General features: G+C 43.6%; 1 long non-coding RNA gene across 1 annotated transcript; it reads left to right on the top strand.

Moving 5' to 3' along the window:
* Positions 1-5,779: 5,779 nt before the first annotated feature.
* Positions 5,780-18,119, top strand: LOC138286555 (uncharacterized). The gene is made up of 5 exons (XR_011202015.1): positions 5,780-5,864; positions 7,903-7,972; positions 11,647-11,685; positions 14,139-14,348; positions 17,954-18,119. It is a non-coding gene; the product is annotated as an uncharacterized lncRNA (long non-coding RNA).
* Positions 18,120-22,610: the final 4,491 nt, after the last annotated feature.

The following is a 22,610-nucleotide window of genomic DNA, read 5'->3' as shown; positions in this document are numbered from 1 at the left end:
TGAGTCTGAGGAGGAGAACTACTCTGATGAGGAGAACTACTCTGAGGAGGAGGGCAGTGGCCTTGAGGAGGGAACAGAAAGAGATGATTGGCTCCTACCTCGAATCCGGAGTCTGGAAGAGCTAGAAGCAGAGCTTAAGAGGGCTGAGGAGAAGAGAGCCTTAGCCCTAGAAAAAGAACGGTTGGCAGCTCAAGAGCTGAGCTGTGAAGAGCTGAAACTGGAAGTCATGAGGGCTGAGTCCATTTCAGATGGTGGTAGGAAAAATCTTATATCCAGTGCTGCTGAAGAAGTTCACATGCCCAGAGATGTGGTGCCCTACTTAAAGGAGGGAGTTAACATACACCAGGAGGTTCAGGGGTATGAGGTAGCTCCAGTGATGCGCAGGGTCCCTGAGGTGGATTGGGGAACTGGCACGGGGAGTCATATTCCTACTAGTGGGAGGGACACTCTACTGACTCTAGGTGAGAGTGACAGGGAGAGGGGTTCCCCCAGGTAGAAGTCCTGGTTATGGAGTGTGAAGATATCCCAGAAGTGGGTGGGTTGAGTGTCAGGGACAGTCAGGTACTTTCTCACCAGTCTCAGGAGGGTGATGTGGGGTGCTTTTTCAAAGCAGAGACACTGGATGGTTGGGTGAAGGGTACTTTGGTTAATTCATGTGAGGGGCTGAGGGATGTAATTGCTGTAGAGCATATGTCTAGTCCTTATTTTCCAGAGCTACGCCAACACCAGGTGGAGTGTGAGTTCTCTGACCCCAGGGAACTTACACTGGAAGCAGACGTCTGCGTGAGTACCAGAGGCTGAAGAGGAATTTGGGGGTGCTCCTGAGAGGAGTGGTCGAGGTATTTCCCAACCAGGTGAGGTAGGGAATGATTGTGGTGTCCCAGGTAGGTCCCAGAGTAGTGGGAAGGGTGGGGGACCCCATGTCCAGTCTCAGAGGAGAGGGAATGGGGATCAGCTGAGGCCCAAGGTGCCCAAGATCCGGTCCCCGGTCCTGGAGAGTTCCTTGAGGGTACACCAGGATGGGAGCCTAGCCTGCACCGTAGGGCCATCTGTTTAGGGAGACCCCACACTGTCAGGAGAACTTGGAAGGGCGGCTGTAGCCAACGTCCCACCAGTTCTGGTGTCTGGAGGTACCACTTATAGTGAGGGGGTGCAGAAGTCCAGACAGAGGGTTGAGAGGGGGTTGCGGACCCCAGTGGAGAACCTGGAGGGTCAGGGGTCAGCACTGAGAGCAGAGCCCACCAGGAATGACCTTGGTAAGACCATTTCTGGGTTGGTGGGAATCCAGACTCTGTCAGATGGGCAGAGGTCAGAAGACCTGCGCCAGCCAGACTCTTGTGTGGCCCTTGGGGATGGTGTGTCCCTTGAGGGGGGTAAGTGTGTCCCCCTGGAAGTCCTGGTGTGCCAGGCAGTTGTTGAACCGCAGGGTGGTGCCTCTGGGTAGGAAGACCAGTTTCAGATGGTAAACTCTGACCTAGTGGGGGATAGGTATGCCCCCCAGGAAGTCCTGGGTTGCCAGGCAGTGGTCCAGTCTGTGGGTACAGACCCTGAACTGGAGGATGAGGTGCAGGGGGTAAACCCTGACCTGAAGGGGGAGGTGGTTTGCCCAATCACCACCCCTGGTGTGATTGCAAGGGATACTCTCCCTGAGGGGGGTGCAGAACCCTGAGAGTAGGGGCAGGGGAGAGAGAGACTCACCTCTGAACCCAGTGCAATCTAAGGGTACAGACCCTGGATTGGAAGGCCAGGTTCAGGGTGTCCCCCCTGACCTGGAGGAAGGGGCTACTGCTAACTGTACCCCTACCATGTTGCCTTCTGGGGGGGCACTCCTAGTTGGGGGGTGCAGGACCCCAGAAGGGAGGGCAGGGGGAGGGAAGCATCAACCCTGGCCCTAGTCCAACCTGAAGGTACAGACCCCAGGTTGGAGGACCAGTTGCAGGTTAACATCCCGGCATTGGTGAAAGACTTGTTCGGGTCTGCTTCTACAATCACCCTGACAATTTTGGCTCTGAGGGTGCCGCTCCGACAGGGAGGGTGCAAAGCCACAGAGGGGAGGACCAGGGTCAGGTTGGTATCCCTGACCTGGTGGTAAGGAGAGTGGTCAAAGGGTGCCAAGCACCTGGTGCTACTGCCCCCACTCTCCACAGTCACAGTGGTTGAAGGGGCCTGAGGTTGGGCTCTCATCGATGACAGTTGTCAGGGGTCACTGTGGCTTGCTGTCCTGGTGGACAGAGTTGCCCCTGGGGGACGATGAGAGTCACACCCCAGGGGTGGAGTGAGCAACACCACTGTGTTGGCCTTGGTGGTGCTATCTGCCCATTGGGATAAATTTGCAAGCAAAGTAAAGTTAGGTGCTGCACAGATGGTATCTGCAGATGTGGAGAAGCGTTCCCCATGGGTTAACTTAGTGGGCCCTGAGAGTATGGACAGAGGGATCCGACTGGAGTCAGGAAGGTGCAGAACTGGAACATGCCCCTATCAGGGAAGTACATCAAGGTATTGATTGTTCTCCCCTGGCTTTAGGCTGGTAGGGGATCGTGTTGGACTTTTTTGCTTATGCAGGGTCATCCCCAATCTTTTTGCCTCCTGCCTCCTATTTTTTCTGACCTGTTGCTGTTGGTTTTTGAACTCTGAGCACTTTACCACTGCTAACCAGTGCTAAAGTGCATATGCTCGCTGTGTAAATTGTATTGTTGATTGGTTTATCCATGATTGGCATATTTGATTTACTAGTAAGTCCCTAGAAAAGTGCACTAGCAGTGCCAGGGCCTGTAAATCAAATGCTACTAGTAGGCCTGCATCCCTGGCGGTGCCACCCGCATGAGTAGCTCTGTAATGATGTCTCAGACCTGCCACTGCAGTGTCTGTGTGTGCAGTTTTAACTGTAAATTCGACTTGGCAAGTGTACCCACTCGCCAGGCCCAAACCTTCCCTTTTCTTACATGTAAGGCACCCCACCCCTAAGGTAGGCCTTAGGTAGCCCCAAGGGCAGATTGCAGTGTATGGTGAAGGTAGGACATATAGTAATGTGTTTTATATGTCCTGAGAGTGAAGTATTGCTAAATTTGTTTTTCACTGTTGCAAGGCCTGTCCCTGTCATAGGTTAACATGGGGATTACCTTAATATCTGATTAAAGTGTAGATTCCCTTTTGGAGCAGATGGACATGTGTATTTTTGGGTCTCTGAGCTCACAATTTAAAAATACATGTTTTAGTAAAGTTGATTTTAGAAAGTGAGCATTTTCTTGCTCATACCATTTCTGTGACTCTGCCTGTTTGTGGATTCCATGTCTGGGTCAGTTTGACAGTTGGGTTGGTTGCACCTCACACTAGACAGTCACACAAAAGGAGCTGGGGTGTAGTCTGCATTTCCTGATGAACCATCTGTGCTAGGAGGGAGGGTAGGAGTGGTCACTTACATCTGAAAGGGCTGTGCCTGTCCTCATACAATGCAGTCTCCGACCCGCTGGTGAGGGGCTTGGGCCTGGCCTGGGCAAGGCAGGATTTCACATTCAAAAGAGACTTTACTTCGAAGTAGGCCTACTTCAAAGGAGAAATTGGGTATAAGAAGGGCACCCAAAACCACAAACTTTAGAACACTTCTGGAAACAAGAGCAACCTCTGCCTGGAGTAGAGCTGTAAAGCTGAGGAAGAAGAGCTGCCCTGCCTGTGACTGTGCTTTGTGGAGCTATCCTGCAGTTGCTGCTTCTGCCAGAGCAAGAGGGCAAAGACTGGACTTTGTGTCCCTTCCATCTTGTGAAGAAATCTCCAAGGGCTTGATTTAGAGCTTGCCTATGGTTGTTTGAAGTCTCAGGGACAGCAAAGACTTCTCTCTGCCAGCACCTGGAGTCTCTGGGGAGACTCCTGCTCTGACACGTGGTGCCCTATCCAGTCCCTGGGCCCTTGAATTGAAAGCTGGTGGAAATCCAAGGAAATCGACTTCGGACGACTTCGGACCGACGCCGCTGCTGTACCTGGTGACGCCGCCTGCACCCGACTCCGTGATCTTTGTTGGAACGCAACAATCTTGGCAGGCCCGACATCGCTGCAGCCCCGCTGAAGTCCGCGACTCCGTGGAAGTCGCCACACCACGTCGTGACTGATGCCGCTCGAAGTGTGCGGATTCAATGTTTCGCACAGACGGCGCGATCCCCGACTTCGTGCATCGGCTTGTTTTCACTCTTCACCAAAGTTACTGTACCTGGGGGGTCTACGCGACTCTGTGTCTGGAGCCGCTGGTGTCGGATTGTTAGGAACGACTCCGTCATGATGCCGTGTTAACACCTTATAAAAGCATTTTGTGTTTCTAAGTGCTATTTTTGAGTTTAATCTTTAAAAATCGATAACTTGACTTGTGTATGTCGAAGTTTCATTGTTTTGGTCTTGTTTTGTTTAGATAAATATTTCCTATTCTTCTAAACTGGTGTTGTGTCATTTTGTAGTGTTTTCATTAAGTTACTGTGTTTGTTGGTACAAATACTTTCCACCTAGCACTCTGAAGTTAAGCCTACTACTCTGCCAAGCTACCAAGGGGGTAAGCAGGGGTTAGCTGAGGATGATTCTCTTTTACACTGACTAGAGTGAGGGTCCTTGCTTGAACAGGGGGTAACCTGACTGTCAACCAAAGACCCCATTTCTAACACAGAGTTGTACAAATAACCATTATTGGCATACTAATTGTTAGGCATATTTACCCCTGCCATGCCATTGTTGTTAATGCTGGTTCAAATATTTCTGTGTTCTATAAACCTTTCCCTCCTTTGGCACTCTACCATTCACGGGATTGTTTTGAAACACTTTCATTGGTTGGGTACTTTTATTACTTTGTATGTTTAGGTTTTTTGTCTATGTTTTTATTTACGTGCATCTCAAATGTAGAAAGCCTGCTTCTCTGATGTGTGTTGGTTAATTTTTCACAACTTCATTTGTTGCACCTTCTCCCATATTTAAATAACCCTTGTATATGAAGTGTTGTGTTTTGTAGAAGACTCTGATCTAGCTAAATTTTAATTTTGGTTTCATAAAAAAGTATTATTTGTAGCATATTTTACAAATCACATGCTTGTGGTTTTAACTATGTTTCCATTTCTCCATAATTTCTAAACAGTATTGCACTATGAAGTAGATAGTTTTGTGAAACACTCTTTAAACTCAAATGGCTCAGAATTTTTTTAATGGAGCATAGTGCACATTTTTCCAAATAGTGTCCTCAAATAATTTGTTTCAAACTTCATAGGATTGCATTGTATTGTAACTTTCTATGGAATCCACAGTAACTCTATCATATTGAATCTAGGAGAATTGTTTTTTTTAAATGATATTTTTACTACTTTCCCCCATGGCAACGAGTTGCAAATACTGACCCGCAAGTACCTACCTAGAGTTTCAACTCAGTTCATAATCGCCCTATCTGTCATAGCGGCAGACAGAGGTATATGCGGTGAGCCAGAAGCGAACACAATTCCAAAGGATCAGTAATTCTAATACCGTGTAGGTTTCAGCACCCAGTTCCTAGAATCAGAAAAGCCGTCTGTCTATTGAACTCACAAGTATCAGACAACGCCTGAATTGGGTTTGAATGGCAACTGAAACTTCGACGTGCAGTTTCAGTCTGCCTACCTAGTTTATTTAACAAGACCGCAGTTTCTACAAAATATTCCATTTAAAAGCAGTAGGCAAGGAAACCAGACCGGAAATCATCAAAAGAGGATTATTCCTCCCACTGTAACATTTATGCCACAATGAGGCCTAATCCTGGCAACCAGGCCTTTGAACGAACACTATCAATGTGCAGGCATTGTAACACCAAACACCATCTCACCCACAAAAGCACCAGAAGACGATCCTTGTACCAGATCCTCTTGGTAAGTTATAGCTTTTTACCTTCTGATTGCTTGTAGAGAGATGGATGAAAAGGTGACCAGTCGAGTGGATTTAGGTTTTGATAATTTCTGAATTATTTCAAGATAAACTTGATTGGACATTAATAACATAGTTTATAATTACATTTAGAATTTGAAAAAAAACCACATCTATTTGTTTTATTATATACTTGCGAAGTCTGCGAAAGAACCTCTAAAATAAATGTCTTCCTGGACCAAGAGCTCCACATAGGCAATCCCACGAGTAAGGTTGTAATCCAGCTGTTTAATTTTCGAACAAAATCCCTGTCAGAGATAGTATTTATATGTTTAATATTCGCTGTGTAAAAACACATAATGCATGTCTGTTCGGTGGCCTCGATTTAAAATTCTGTAAAGCTGTTAAAATTAAAATTAAAAAGGGCATATTGTTGGATGAAATATACACCTAGACATAATTCTTGTAAGGTTGTTTTAACTCTTTCTTATCCATATGATGCATTGACAAGCAAAGTCCCTTGCTGACTGCGTACCGAAATCCTGCTCATATCCTCAATTTGAAAACGTGATTCAGGACTTGAGTCTCAAAAAAGGCAGGTTGGAATCTGTGACTTGTATGATTTACATAGATTTTCAAATGTCAGGGAATTCACAACAATCCACAGGCTTTCACATGGAAATCAATACAATTTGTAGATTCCCATTCTTTTATTTAACCTTGAACAGTCTGATTTTAAACTCTGGAAAATCCGATGGTTTGCAGTAGTGTTTGAGCTGTAAATGACCCTTCATCTTGTCTTTTCTCCACAGGGAGTGTTGCCTCTGGAAATAATTACACCCTATCTGCCTTATAGAGCATACATAAATGAACAGGCCTTGATGGCTATAACTCAGCTTCCTAAATTGGGTGAAAAGACACAGAATGTTTGTGACTGCCTTCATAAATTATTTTCCATTTAATTACAAAAAACGCAATGTGCTTAAAGTGTAGTGAGAAAGACTACAGAAGAAATACAGTTTAGTTAACAAAAGTCTAAACATATTTTTCTGTTTGTTATATTTGTCCATTTTGTCTCAACTTATTAAATATAACTCTCTCACATTAATCTTGCTCAATAACATACTAAATGCAATGAATGGGCTCTCAAACTATGTGGCAAACCTACACCATTGTGTATAGGGCAAGTAGAAAACTATGATGGCATAGCAACAACAATTCTGTGGAAATATTAATTAGCTGCATACATTGCTGAATAATTTGAAGATTCTAAAAATAGCTTCTCTCGAACAGATGAACAATTATTAAAATGCAGCATTTAGTGGTGCAACAAAATGATTGACATTTTATTTCGATAACTGGCCCCTTTTCGGCTCCTGAATGCAGTATTACGCATGCGAACAGGTGAAAGTTTTGTCCAGAAACTAGAAGCACATTCTATAAGTGCCTGGCAGAAGAGATTTTGTGTGTTTACAGGGTAAGTTTCTGTTGAGGGAAAGAGACGTTTCTAGAGGTCCTTCTATTGCATATAATGGAACAAACTCAAACCAAAGAGAAGTTAACATATTTTTGAGGTGCCAAATAAGTGAGACACACCATTCATCGCTGGACATTTATATAAATAAGCTTGTGTTTGGCCCAGTGCCACACTGCATCTTTTCTACCCAGCGCCTTACTCTGTGTATTGGAAAGGTGAATGCTAGTAAAATGTTGTTTCTGTGTTTTTACACGTTTTTTTATTCGTCGTAAAAAGCCTTTTTAAATATCATCTGTTAAATCTATATACCTTTTTTTCCTCAATGAACCAATGTTTTTGCACTGGGATCGATTCTATATGAAAATGTGTTAAATATTAAATAAACGATATAATACGCCACAGAGTTTGCTGCCTAATTAGCTTTCATTGCCTTAATGCTACAGAATTGGCAGTGTCTTTCCACATAACTTAGGTGCAAATGTTCTTCCAATCACAGTCCACGATCAGGTATTAATGCAGACAATTTACCTTAATTAACCATTAATTGTTTTCCTATTTCCTTGTAGATACCAATAATAAAAGATGAGGACCTTGGTTGTGGTGTCCTGCCTGCTGGCCTTAGCCGTTTGCATTGCGGTGAGTGATGGTGTGTGGAGCAGTAGCAGACATGTGGTACTTTGTTAGTCTCACTCAAGGATAGTCCGTTTCCCTGAATGGGATTTGGAAATTTCCTACTGCACTCTTAAGGCTCAAATGGTGCTGTTGGATTGTCTGGGTGTTTGAAGTATTTTTTAATTTGTCTGTTCTTCAAAATGACACAGTATTGAAGTGGTCATAGGGCAACAGCACCAATTTACATTAGTGTTCCGAATAACAACCCTGAGATATCCATACCTAACATAAGTGATTTACTGTACTGGTTCTTAAAGCACCTACTGTGCAATCCGGGCCAAGAAGGTGAGAGAGGACACTAAACTAGGAGTGTGCCCACAGAAGATTCTTTTAGAACCAATCATGAGTCAAGGACAATACTCTGTTTATTAAAAGGGGAAACAAAAAGTGTAATATGAGCGATAAAGTACTCCGTGGCAAACATTATAAGGATATTGCAAGTCACTGAGGAATTCCTTAACTATACAGAGGAACGAGGCCAGTGGCCAAGTTCCTTTCTAAGATTATGGAAATCTGAGGTGACTTGCAATAGCATTATAATGTTCGCCAGACAGTATTTTATCCCATATAATACATGGCCACACCATCGCCTTTCCAACAAACCACTGAGAACGTTAGGGGCATATTTACGAGAGGGTTGAACTATGCAGGTTTTTAATGTATTCCCATTTGTACTAAATTTGGTAAACCTGGGAATGCACCGAAAAGTTAGGCTTCCCCAGGAGAGGCATAACCAGGAGAAATATCTTTATTTTTCTTCGTTTTTTCCTCTTTCTATGTGTGCTGTATTCTGCAGCACACATGAAAAGAGGAAAAGTCCTCTCAGGGTTGTTTTTCTGCAGGAAAATGCATCTTCCTGCACAAAAGCAACCCTGCATGCAACACACGCACCCTTGCATCATGGTGGAAGGATGCCTGCATTGGGAATAGGTGGAAAAAATTGCACCAGCTAAGGGAAAAGGACGGGAATGTGCGATAGTAGACAAATATGGGACCTTCTTGCTCTTTCCTTGTGATGCAGGGCAGCACAGCAAGGTTACTTTCTGTGCTGCCCTACCCGACAAAATCCATTAAAATGGACCTTGGTGCAAAAGAGTGAGCATGTTTGCAAACAAGAAGAATACAAATAAAACTCTACAGCAAAATCAAGCACATCAAAACCTGGCAGTTGTTTGTTGCAAACAGATGTTAGAAACAGTTCAATATGTCAGTTTTAAAAAAAAGCTGCAAAAGATCTAAATGCATACAAACATGTAGAAAGATTCTAGCTTTTCTCTTTCTAAGGAGTGAAAAATTAAACATATTGCCTCTGCTTGCTTATTAAATAGAGCAGAATAAAGAAAAGTAATTTAATGTTTACATTGCTTTAAACATCTTCATTATGGTCCGTGACCCAACCTGCCTTTCACCTTGGCTGCTGGCTCTGGCAGCAGGTATTGTGATGTCAGAACTCAACGGTATTACATTTTATTAGAAAATTGGAATGTTGAGCTCCCTATAGAAGACAATGGAAGGCAACAGTCTTTTAGTCTCTGGTAAAAGCCCAGAGCATCACCAATGTTTGACTTTCACAGATGCTGCTGTGAACAAAGGGCTCATGGAGTCCAATGTGATTTCAACACCCTCGGGCTCCCTGCGACCTTTGTTTTACTGATTAGACCATTCGCCCTCCAAGGGTGAATGACTGAGTGTGCCACTAAACACCGATTATAAAGAAATTAGAGACATGCTTTTATACAGGGGTTGCAGGATCCCATGTGTTATATTAGAATTTTGGAGAGAGGGCCTTTATCGGCCATCATTCTCCCTCTATATTGTGGTCTTTAATGGAGCTCCCAGTCTTCTATACTGGAATGGTTTCTTGCTCTCATCCAACCACACTGCTTAGAATGTCCTGTAGCACATTGCCCCTTGATTACATTACATCATTCGAGAATGAACAGGAGCTGCCTGCATTGAAACTGTTGCTCCTGCACTTTAGCCTTATGCTTTCCACCCATTCCTTGCTCTCTCTCACCCCCTCCCTGTCATGAACATTTTGCTACCGCACTTCCCCTCTCTCTCTTCTCTTTGGATACTCTATGGAAGTTTTTTTGCCTCACATGGCTCAGGTAAAACTGAGGGTCGCAATACTGACAAAGTCGTCTGAGTTATTAATTAGCAGAGAGTTAATAATGTAGAATCCCTTGCCTTGCTTTCCACGTCGAAGGAGATTCTTTCATTGCTTCCTCTTCATGATAAAGAGCTTCCACCAATAGCATAATTCCCTCACTTTTTATTTGCTAAATTTGATTAATTGGACAAATAGATCTGATCATCAATTACTCCTGAACCTTTATTGAGTACCTTGTTTTTCAAAGATGTTTATGCAGCAGGGAAAAACATGTGGGGCTCACAAGTGTACCAAACATCCCATCCACCTTAATAAATGTGCATTGTGTCCCATGAAACTTGCAATATAGTGGAAAACACATCTGCCTCGTTTGGAAAGAGTATCTCATCTGTCAAAATCTAAATAAGGGTTTTTTTCCTCGCTTTATCCACACTGTTGGGTGTGGGGATTGAAGTACGCAGTATAATACTGAATCATTAAACGGTGATGAAGTAGGCATGAACTATGATTGGCTGCGACTGACTCAGGACATATATATGTCCTGTTAATGTCAAAAGTTATGTCTAAAATTATAATGAAATTCAAAGCCTCCTATGAATCCATGGAGTCTGAAATAAAGAGGACCTGTTCTGGAAGGATCAACATCTGTAATATGGCAATCCACTGCAGTCCTGCTCTACTAGGTATTAATATTAGTACTGTTGGTAGTATACAGAACTGACAATGGTATGTAATTAGTACCTGTAGTAAATACCACTAGTAGTAATTACTGACTGATTTGGATACTTTACTGGCAAAACACAAAATCCTATGCTGATCAGAAGGAAATGGAAACATGTAGGGTAATTTCTGATCTTCAGGAATCAAAAATAAACATATGGAGTACATGGCATGCTTTAGCACAATTGCAGCTCAACCTTTAACAAAGCTCAATTTTTCTGTAGATGGAAAACCACTGCTGATGCAATTTCTCTGCCACTAGACAACTGGTGAAATGCAAATCGCTGTTGAAATGTGTTTCCTACTTACTTAATGGGCATGATGTTACAACTGGAACTATTCACCATTTAACTAATTTCAGTACCAACTACCACCACCTTTCTGGAATGGAGCACCTACAATACACTATTGGTAAGGTCTCCCACCCAGACTCTTAGAGAATGAGTGAGCTGTTTGTGAAATGCACATGACAGATTTTACTTCATTTAGACCCTGTTTTGAAGCAGTCGTAAATAAGGAAGGTCTTATTTTCAAATGATTGGCATTAGGGATGAGGCTCGGGATAGGAATCCCGAGCTTGTCAATGGTATCAATTAGAATCAGCGTGGAAACTGGTGGATGGACAGCATTGTTGTGCCATTGAGGCTTACTTAGAGATGGGTGCTGAATATATCAATAACAAGTGCTAAAGGTAACTTTCAGATAATGATTGAAAACAGTATCACTCTTGCATTGCATTGTACCTTAACTACACCTGGCTGTGAGCATTTTTTTCTTCTGAATATTTATCTTCCATCCTTTTTAGGCCTTTGAACGGGATGAGAGGAGTGCAAGTGACAGTGGCGTAAGTAAAGGACATTATGCTCAATAGTATCAGATAAGCTGTGTCTGACTCAATGTTTGATCTTTAACATGTCACTTTCCTCCTTTGTCTTGACATTATTCCAAAATACATTGGGATGATATGCAACAGATCACCAATTCACGTATAACATTCTTGTTGAATTTAGTTATATGGGTCCATTTCATGATGGGTTTGAAAGGTAAAGCAGAGTCGAGCACCTATTTTATGCACAATTGGGGCAAAAAATGAATTTGTTTAACCAAATATTTCTCTGAGTTAATACTTTATTTTCATACAGCACAGATCAGAAACATTAAGAGGCAATCTTTTCTCATTGTTTTTGTGTGGTATTGTCAGAATATAAAGCAGTAACTGAGAAAAATATCACAATAAACAAATTGATTTTGCGCCTTGCAGACAGATAAAATAGGCACAGGGCTCTGAGCTGCGCCATTAAAGCCAATCATGGTATGGCCCATGGTGTCCTTTTAGTTATGTTCCAATGAAAAGCTTGTAAAGTAAAGGCTCGAAATATAAAATCTATTTCACTAGTGTGCTTTAATTTCCTAGGGCCTGCTGAGCAGTCAACCTGTAAAATTTCCACATCTGAATCATGTTTCACTACTCAGTCCCCCAGAAGTGAATCCTCTCAGTGTATGTAGCTGGAAATCAGGGTCATTATAAGGGATAAAATCAACAAACATTATGAATCAAAGCTTCCATTATCAATAGATTTGATTTTAGATGCTTCAAACTTTTAGTTTTGGGGCTGAAATCTTCGGACTCTCAATTATACGGGCCTGTGCTTAGGAAATAAGGCAACTGTAATTTGTGAATGTGGCCAGTGGTGATGGAATTAATACATCAGAAGCAGCTGCTTTGTGCTGCAAGAAACTGGTTGATGCTGAAGTCTGAAAATTAAGTCTTTTTTGGGTGCAGGTCTTACTCGTATTAAAGATTGCAAATTAAAAGTTGGTATTACGAAAACCTAAAGTTGCACTCACAAAGGGATTTACATGTCCATAAAATTAGCCCAATTGGTTAATGAGTAAATTCTTTTCTTGAATGCAACTGGGGAATCAACATCCTTAAAACTGAAGGAAAAGGACATCTTTATCATTTATAAAAATAACTTAATTTGGGATTGGAAATCAAAGAAAGAGTATAAACGATGACTGTGCACCTGTGAAGGTATTGTCCCATGTGTACAGGTGTACTTAGAAGTTACAAATGTAGAGAGCACTTCATATTGACATAGGTAATGATTAACATAAAGAAGTATAGATAGGTAACAGTGAGTAAACATCAGGGATATTTTTCAACAAGAGAGGACAGCCTAGTATTCTTTTATGATGTGGGAACTGTAGTTAACAAGATCTGTTACCTATTGTTGCTACATCATAGTAGTAAATGATTTGGATTTAGAATCCATTCATTTATGCCAATGGCTTTCTGCGAGAGCCAGGCATACAATATAAAATTATAGATGGTTAACAGCGAAATATGGGGATGGTTTTTTACCAGACAGACACCAAGAGCAAAGCTCAATCTGTCTATGTTATCACTCAGAATCCTGACATGAAAACACATCACTAAGATCCACTTTTTACCAATCTATGATTCTATGCCACTAATACCCCCCCCAAATCATCTGCCTCTTCATTCAACTACTATACAGGGACAGTGAAGTAATGGGGAGCCATACAAAATGTGGCCTTTCCTGCCTCTGCAAATTCCCTTTCCTGTCCGCCAGAAGCTGTGCTCCTTGCCTTCCAGCACTGCTCTGATGAGAAGCCTGGAATTTCATTATGACATAGTAACAGTGCTTAACATGTCTGTTACCCACTATTGTTTCTTCTTAGCAATCAATTATTAGATTTAGAGTCCAGACATTCACGCTAACAGCTCTCAATGTAAGCCAAACATATTAAACATATTAAAGGTATACCTTTGAAAAGATTTATGAATTCTTAAAATTCAGAAATCTACATCCAAGCAATGGAGTAAACCTGCACTGCAAAATTTGGGCTTTCTTTTTTTCTCTTACATTCTGTGCAAACATATTATGGTGTAAAGCAGCAGCTCTGCTCAAAAGCATTCACAACTAGGTTACTTTGTGGACAGAATACATTGATGGTCCATAGACCTTCATACTTCAGCCCATGAATTATTTTTTTGGGGGGGAAGGATGGGAGTGGTTCCTAACAACACCGTACAAAGCAGTATTTATATATCAGAAAGGGTGACTTCATGCAGCAAACCTGTTTTTGGTCTTAAAACATTGAACTGGTGTTTGCCTTCCATGGAAATAAACCTTTGTCCTGCTTTGTGTGCCTAGAGTGAGCAAAACCATTCATACATCTCTTCAAAGAGTATGGTGAAATATTTTATGTACATTTGTATTATAATTTATTAGAGTGAGCCGTATTTTTATTGTATTCTCTATTTTCAAGTCACATGAAAAAAGATGGCAGAAGAAGAAGCATCATTATCATCGTCGTACAACGACTCCAACCACTACCACTCCAACCACTACTACTCCAACCACTACTACTCCGACCACTACTACTCCGACCACTACTACACCAACAACAACTACACCAACAACAACTACTCCTACTACGACAAAGGCTTCCACAGCGCAAGGTTAAATATGAAATCAGGTATGTGATGCATACACCAGTAAACAATATACAAATATTTAGTCACTTGTTGTGTGGAAATTGCACTTATTAAATGTATATTTTCCAAACAACAAGAGGCCAATAATTGGAAATCACACTAACCACACTCTTTCTTCACTTTTATCCACATTTCTATTATTGATAAATATAAGATCACCCTTTCACCAAGATATGCCATGATAGCACTAGCCTCAAGGGCATGTGTGCAAATATGCCTAGCAGCTCTACAGATGTGATAGCAGAATATTGTACCCAGTCCAACCTTGTTGCTTCCCTAGAGCTGTCAATGTCACAATACAAGTTGGGTTAACCCGACTCTCCAAAACAAGCATGTCCTTATTAAAATGCAATTGGACACATATAAAGAACAATATACTTATTCACATGCTGGTTTGAACATGAATCCACATAAAGGAGGGAAAATTAGGTTTCAGAAAATCAATGATGCATCAAGCACATTCCATCGCTGCAACAAATTCAATATAATTGCAACCTTTATGCAATTTATTTTAATGTCAGCATTATTCAAAAGAATCTCAATTTAAACAGTGAGAATAATAAGAAGAGACTATATAAACGTAGCTGGAAAACTCCACGCTCCACTCTCCGGCCGCTTCAGGAGACCGGCTTGAACATCAGTTACCAAATGGATGCAAATTATGATCCCTATCCACAACCAGTTGGTCACTATACATTTCAGTATGGCTAGTACCCAGGGACTTTGTTCTTTGCATGCAGTATAAAGCCTTTGTTCCATGATTTCAGAAGTAGACTGTGCAGGGCTCCCAAACATGTTTGTTTCTGCTTGTTCAAATACACTTTATCAAACTACTTCTGAGCTACTTGCAGAGTACTGTTGACCTTTTTGGTAGTTCAGTTGTGCATCATAGTATATTATAGTAATCCAATCACAACCACAAACACCGATCCTTATAGATGCATCCCACAGGTGATTGGCGCAGAATTCTCTGTTTGGTGGCTTAAAAATACAAGTCTGGTGGCTTTTGAGCCATACCAGCAAAGCATCCTTCAACTCCAACATTTATTAACAAACATTTAACACTCTTTGGTTGATGTGCACTTCAAGACTCTAGACTGGAATGCGCCGTTATTCCCTTTTTGCTTAGCCTTCAAATGTATCTCCTTCTGGAAAGGTCCTAAAGTCTGGAGCTGGCACAGCAAATAACAAAAGTTCCTCTCATTTCGTGATCTACACCCTCATTTTGAGTGCCCCATAATCTTGTTTCCTAAACAACAAACTGCAGTTTGTGTCTAAATTACGACCATCAGCAGTACATAGACTTCATTTGCTTTCTTCCCCCACTAAGTGGCACAATTATTGCAGGTAAAAGACAAAGGGGCTTATTTGCAAGCCTCTTTTCCCGCCATTGTGTTACTTTTTTTGCTGCAGCAGTTGCACAAAGCAAAGCAGTCCCCCACATTGCGCAACATTTACAGGCTGGTACAATATGACCATTGCACCAGTTTGTAAAGCCTTGTGCCACATTCTACTTGCATCAGGTATAATGTATGCAGGGTTGGCATTCTCCCATTAAAGGCCATGTAGAACTGGAGCAGGGAAATCTACAAGATTTCACTGTGTTGTTCTATGCCTTGACAGCATCACTTTTTTAGTGCCTGCTCAGAGCAGGCATTAAACTGAGGCAGGGCTTTTTTAAATGGAGAACGTCTGGTATTGCTGGAATAGTGTAATTTTTTAAGGCTAGTCCAGCGATGCGTCTTTTTAGCACCACAGATGCATCAGAATTTCTGATGCATCTGTGGACACTGTGCACCATGGAGCACTGTACAGCAAATACAGCGCTACCATGGCATCGTTAGGGGGTTGCAGGGTAGCTCAAGAAATCTGATGCACTGATGGTGATGCATCAGATTCATGTACATAAGCCACAGAATTTTTCAGCTTGAAACATTGGAGAACTTGTAGCATCACCTAGCTATCCCTCCACCTGAGCTGCATAGTGGAATGATATGGAAACATTGTGCTGGGGTGGAAAAGAACATGCTGGTATCTGCAGTTCCATTGTCCATGTGGCATAGTGTGCAAGGTCTTTTATTGACTTATTGAAATTTGTTAGCTGGAGGGTCTCAATCTGAACAAAGCTGGATGATAAATAAACATAAATAAGATTGCTTGAAGATATATGTCACTAAAAGAAAGGCACGTATGACAGCAGCCCTCCCTTTTGGAAATTTCCAGCATGCGGTGGCCACCAATTACAACCCGATCACAGCAAGTAAATAAGAGGACTGCAGTGAGAAAGAAATGTCACCTCGACTGCAAGTTTTGTGATGCTGCATCCTGATGGACCACAGATTTCACCAGTGAGCCCTTGGCAAGTTATGTTAAAAAGGAACTTATACAGATGGAGCAATGTTCCTTAGTAACATTAGCATCCTACCTTAGGCAGACATATTGTATATTACATTGAGCAAATTTACAGCCAAATTGTAATTGGTTGCAATCCAATTTGTTTATAGCCACACTCATTCTGATTTTGTACTCACCAAAATGTTTTGCACAACTGCTCTTTCAAAATGTTCATATTGGACTGCCTCAGGGAACAATGAGGTGGGAAGAAAATAGCAGCACTTCTTATTTGGGTGTTCACAATTTATTAATCTAGAACATTAAAGACTTCTTTTTATATTTTACTTTGTGATGTGTCCAGTGTAACAATACACTTCAGCTCACTCAAAAATCACAGCACCCACTTTGTGCAAGAAAATCTTTATTAACAGTTTTAATCAATGACCTTCCCCTCTTCCCGGTCATGTCCAGGGATAGGTCTATCAAACTCACTGTTTAACTATGGTTTTTATGATTTTGTCTTTGCCAGTTTCATTTATTTATTTATATTGTGTCCACCAATAATTTCCAAACCGTGATTTTTCATTTCAACAATATAAATAAAAAAATGTATTTAATTATTATATTTAGCTACAATATTAAACATATATTCAAGACGTTCTGTACATAGCATCAACATTTGGTATGAAAGGTTATATACAGTCTAACCGAATTTCATGCATGATAACTGTTGAATGAGAGTCCAAACAGAGGATAGACAACCTCAAATATTCACATATATACATCTCTACATATTCACACAAAGGGTAAATGGCAGGGAATGGGTTTGCAAGAGAGTTAATTGTGACTACCATTGAACCAAGGTGGGTGGGACGTTAGAGTCATTGTGACAGTGGGAGGAAAGTAGATGGAGTTCAATCCAAACAAGAGTCTTGTCCTGAGGTATAAACTGAGTATCTTTAATAAATAGAATCGTGAAGCAGCACAGGGAGATTAGAGGGAAACAAAAAGGTTGCGATTAGTGAAGCGAAGAGTGCAAGAAGACGCTTATGAGGTTAGCATTTTACAGTGGTGTGTAGAACAAAAAACATTTGTACCCTTAAAAATTAAACTTAGAAGTAAATAAATAATAATTGATTTAACAATTTCCATCTCTGCTATGCTTAAATTATTCTAGGTGCTGTGGAAAAAATATTTAAAACAAGACTACATTCACAGTATAACATAACCTATAATGACTGTTTCATTACAGAAATTGGAAAGCAGCCCATCTGATGTGACAAGAAACGTCTGGTCTTTACTATCAGTTGGAATAATAGAAGGACTACCTTCTAAAGAATGTAAAAAGCTATATCTTATGTTCAAATTGTTCTTTTCATGATGATTTTCCTTCAATAAATCAATGCCGCAGAACAGCATTGTGTCTCAATGTGTTTTATCTTTACTCTTCTTGGAAAAGCAGCCACAAGTGGATGTTTCAGATATACTTATTTCACATTTTGTAAGCAAGAACTCGATCAGAGCTCACTGCAGTATGTGGCTTTAGGCACAACCTTTCGGTCACAGGCTTTTGAGATATCTTGAATAAAACACCCACCACAATTGACAGGGTATAGACACACAGGTAAAGAGCTACAGATCCAAGATAGCTGTTTTTCAGGATCTTGCCCAACTTTTTTGACAAGGGAACCACATCTCTAAATAATGAGATCAATTTGCATTTTCTGCCTTCTATGCACCAGTTCTTGCTCCTATTGCAATTATGAGTTGAATTCAAATATACCCTCCATGCAAAACATCTTTGGCCACTGTCTCCCATCAGATTTCAAAGATGATTTCATGTACCAGAGAACTCATCTGAATGTAATCCCAGTGCTTAATTTGAGCCAGTGGTTGCAGGTGGTGCCATTCAGCACTCATTTCTATGGACAGGAACTTATGTTTCTTATCAGACTTTGAGCAAGTGCAAGGGGGAAGATAAAGAAGGGAACACCATTAAAAAAAGGGAGGAGGCAGAGGAAGAAATGAAAAGCAAAAGTGAGATAAAGGATGAGAAAGTGACTGCTAGTAGATTAAAGAGGCATCAGGAGGAAGCAGCTTTGGTATATAGCACACTGACATTCAATAGACCTGGCCGCCAGCTTATGAGCAAAACGTTCGGCCCCAGCCCTTATTGTTTTATGATTACCACTATGTATTCCTGCATTACACAAACTCAGTGAAGGCACGAGAACAGCAATGTGTAGTGCTTATATGATTCTAGGCAGTCGCCTGCAGACATTACAACTTTTTGATGGAACCCACTTTTTGAGTATTAATGTATCTGAAAGCAAAGTTATGTGTGCCTATGGGAGGAAAAAACTGGGATATGGAACTATACATGGTCCCTCGGGGGGTCATAAATTGGGAACTGTGAAGCAATATACCGTCCTAGGGAAAATCCTATGTAGTAACATAACCGTCAAAGCTCACATTGAAAAATACCGTCTAAAGCCATATCCAGGGTTAATTTTAGAGGGTCTAAAGGAAAAGTCAATAATTTATAAAAACTTTATTGCTGCTGTTGATCTGTTACAATTAGATCCCTCCTTGATTTCTACCTTAACTAGTCAGCAGTTAAAAATGTTTTTTTTTATAACAAGAGACTTGAATTTTAACCCAGATAGGGAAGCCTGCTCCCTAAAGAAAGGTCTCCGCTATCTTTTCCTGTACAATCAATAAAACATGGCAATGCATTTCCTGCAATCTGCCTCATGGAATACTTCGGTTTTGGATCCTGTTAAGGCACAGCATGTTCCATTTGAACCCTCTTTTGGCTGAATGGTATGTGTTTGAAATGGTATACACCCTTGTCTAAGGAGGGACCACAATCCTTGCCAGTGTAAGTCACAGACAATCCAAATTATCATGTGCCCACCCTCTGGTAGCTTGGCAATGAGCAGTCAGGTTTAACTTAGAAGGCAATGTGTAGTGGGGCGTGACTGGACCGGCCAAGGTGGTGGACGCATAATCCATTGGCTCCCGTGGGGCCTTCTATTATCCGCTAAAATGAGCCCCACCCCGGACCATCACCTTGTGTGCCGCACATGGGGCTTGTCGGGGGCTGAGTTTGAGCGGCGGTGCGGATTTCCGGGGCCCGAGGTCGCTCCTAGGAATGAGCAGCGGGGCGGCCCTGGCGAGGCCTGGCAGTGAGTTAAAGCCGGGGGCTCGACGGCCGGACCTGCCCGGCGGCGGCGGGATAACACCGCGGGACACTGCAGAGAGGAGGAGCGGCGGCTCCGGCCCTGGGGCCCCTTCGGTTTGGGGCGAGGGCAGCTTGCTCAGGGCAGCAGGCGAGACGGGCCTGGCTGGCCCTGGCGGGGCCGAAGAGGGTGGCGTTGTGCCCCACGTAGCAGCCTGGCCAAAGTGGAGCTGTTGGCCCGGGTCCGCCACGTGGACAGCTCTGGGCCCGGAGGCCCTGGATCTGGCCTGGCAGGGAGGTGAAGGGACCTCGGGATACACTGGTCCCTCCTGACAGAACCGGAACGCTGAGGAAGAGTGGGTGAGAGTCCCGGACACCAGAGAGCCCGCCGTGGGATCGAATCGATCACGGAACCTGGCTGCTGCCAACCGCGCTGGTCAGCGGAGCTACTGGGATCACGGCAAAGTGCCGGGGGGCCTGAGGTCGTCGGTGGACAGAACCTGGGGCCCGAGGGTGATGTGGTGCCAGCTGGACCTGTGGGGTTGTGCTCGGTGTCGCTGAGTGGGGCCCCGCGTTGATCCTGGAACTGGCCCTGGGGAACGGGCACAATTGGTCCCGGAGGGCCCCACTGGGGGGCAGTGGACACATGAGAACACACCATCACATAACAAACCAGAGGAACCAGTTGTAGGGTGCCAGGACACTTCCGCTCCTGTAAAGTAGCTTGAACTGAGCACAAATGAGCCTGGAGCGCAGGAGCTGAGAATCGCAACCAAGGGCCCCAAGCCACAATGAGATCCAGGGTACCAAGCCATCCTGTGCCGATGACCTCCAGGAACCGACGCGGGAGTAAAGCAATGGCACGCACTACACCCGCTGACCGCAGTGGAGGAGACCTGCGAGACCTCATGCAGACCAAAGTCCAAGACACCCTGGACAAAATACTGGGTGCAATCGAGGACACAAAGGCAACTTTACAACATGATATTAACTAGGTTGCAGTAGAAGTAGGCCTCCTACGGGCGGATCCCTAAAGGATGGTAGACAGAGTTAAGGAGACAGAGACCACACTAGCGGACCACACACCGAGACAAAATGACCTAGCTGCCACAGTGTTGAGCCTCACAGATAGAGTGACATGTCTGGAGCGCAGGGCAGAGGACGTGGAGGGAAGAAATTGAAGGAACAATGTACGGGTGGTAGGTCTCCCGGAAGGTGCAGAAGGCACGAATATGATGGAATTCCTTGAGGAATGGCTGCGCACAGTTGTAGCACCGGGACAAGTTGTAGCACCGGAACAATTGACACCATTCTTTACAATAGAGCGAGCGCATAGGGTCCCCTTCAGACCCCTAGCGCCTGGGAGGCTGCCCCGGGCGGTGATTGCCAGGTTACTCCACTACAAAGACAGAGACATCCTGCTCCAGAGGGCCAGAGAGGTGGGTCCATTTAGAGTGGCGAATGGAGAAGTAACTCTCTTTCCGGATTTTACTATGGACGACCAAACCAAAAGAGCTTCATTTATGGTAGTGAAGAGGGCCCTCAGGGACGAAGGGATCCAGGGCCATATTTATACTTTTTGATGCAAAACTGCGCTAACGCAGTTTAGCGTCAAAAAATTTAGTGCCGTCTAACGCCATTCTGAAGCGCCATGCGGGCGTCGTATTTATGGAATGGCGTTAGCCGGCGCAAGCAGACCGGCGCTGCCTGGTGTGCGTGGAAAAAAACCACGTAGACCAGGCAGCGCCGGCGTTGGGCAAAAATGACGTTAGGGCGTCTTAAAATGGGGCAAGTCAGGTTGAGGCAAAAAAATCGTCTTAACCCGACTTGCGCCATTTTTTAACGACGCCCATCCCCCATCAACATGACTCCTATCATTGTAAAGATAGGAGTCATGCCCCCTTGCCCAATGGCCATGCCCAGGGGACTTCTGTCCCCTGGGCATGGTCATTGGGCATAGTGGCATGTAGGGGGGCACAAATCAGGCCCCCCTATGCCACAAAAAAAAAAAAAAAATACTTACCTGAACTTACCTTAATGTCCATGGGATGGGTCCCTCCGTCCTTGGGTGTCCTCCTGGGGTGGGCAAGGGTGGCAGGGGGGGTCCCTGGGGGCAGGGGAGGGCACTCTGGGCTCATTTTGAGCCCACTTGTCCCTTAACGCCATGCCTGACCCAGGCGTTAAAAAGCGGCGCAAATGCGCCGTTTTTGGCCACGCCCACTCCCGGGCGTCATTTTTGCCCGGGAGTATAAATACCACGTAAAGGCCTGGGAGTCATTTTTTAAGACGGGAACGCCTCCCTTGCATATCATTAACGCAAGGAAGGGGTTCACGCTAAAAAATGACGCACACTCCGGGCACTTTGGCGCCCGAAGCGTCTAACGCCATAGTATAAATATGGCGTTAGTTGGCGTTAGTTTAGCGTCGAATTTGCGTCGAAAAAAACAACGCAAATTCGGCGCAACCAGAGTATAAATACGGCCCCCAATACTCACTCCTCTTCCCGGCAAGACTGAGAGTGATAGTGAAGGACAAGACCACATTCTTCCAGAATCCTGAGGAGGCCTGGGAGTGGTTGGAGGCCCGCGGAGGACAGGGAGGACTACGCACAAGATCTGGCATCGCTGAGAGATGATCACGGGGGCCCCGAGGGATGATGCCGCCGGGCCCGCCGCCGAACCGAGCCATCACGATCCCAGAAGGAGTCTGGGAGGACGGAGGCCCTGAG

The sequence above is a fragment of the Pleurodeles waltl genome, chromosome 1_1 (assembly GCF_031143425.1).
Source record: "Pleurodeles waltl isolate 20211129_DDA chromosome 1_1, aPleWal1.hap1.20221129, whole genome shotgun sequence".
NCBI classification, from domain to species: domain Eukaryota; kingdom Metazoa; phylum Chordata; class Amphibia; order Caudata; family Salamandridae; genus Pleurodeles; species Pleurodeles waltl.
This window is presented reverse-complemented; position numbering and strand designations above follow the sequence as displayed.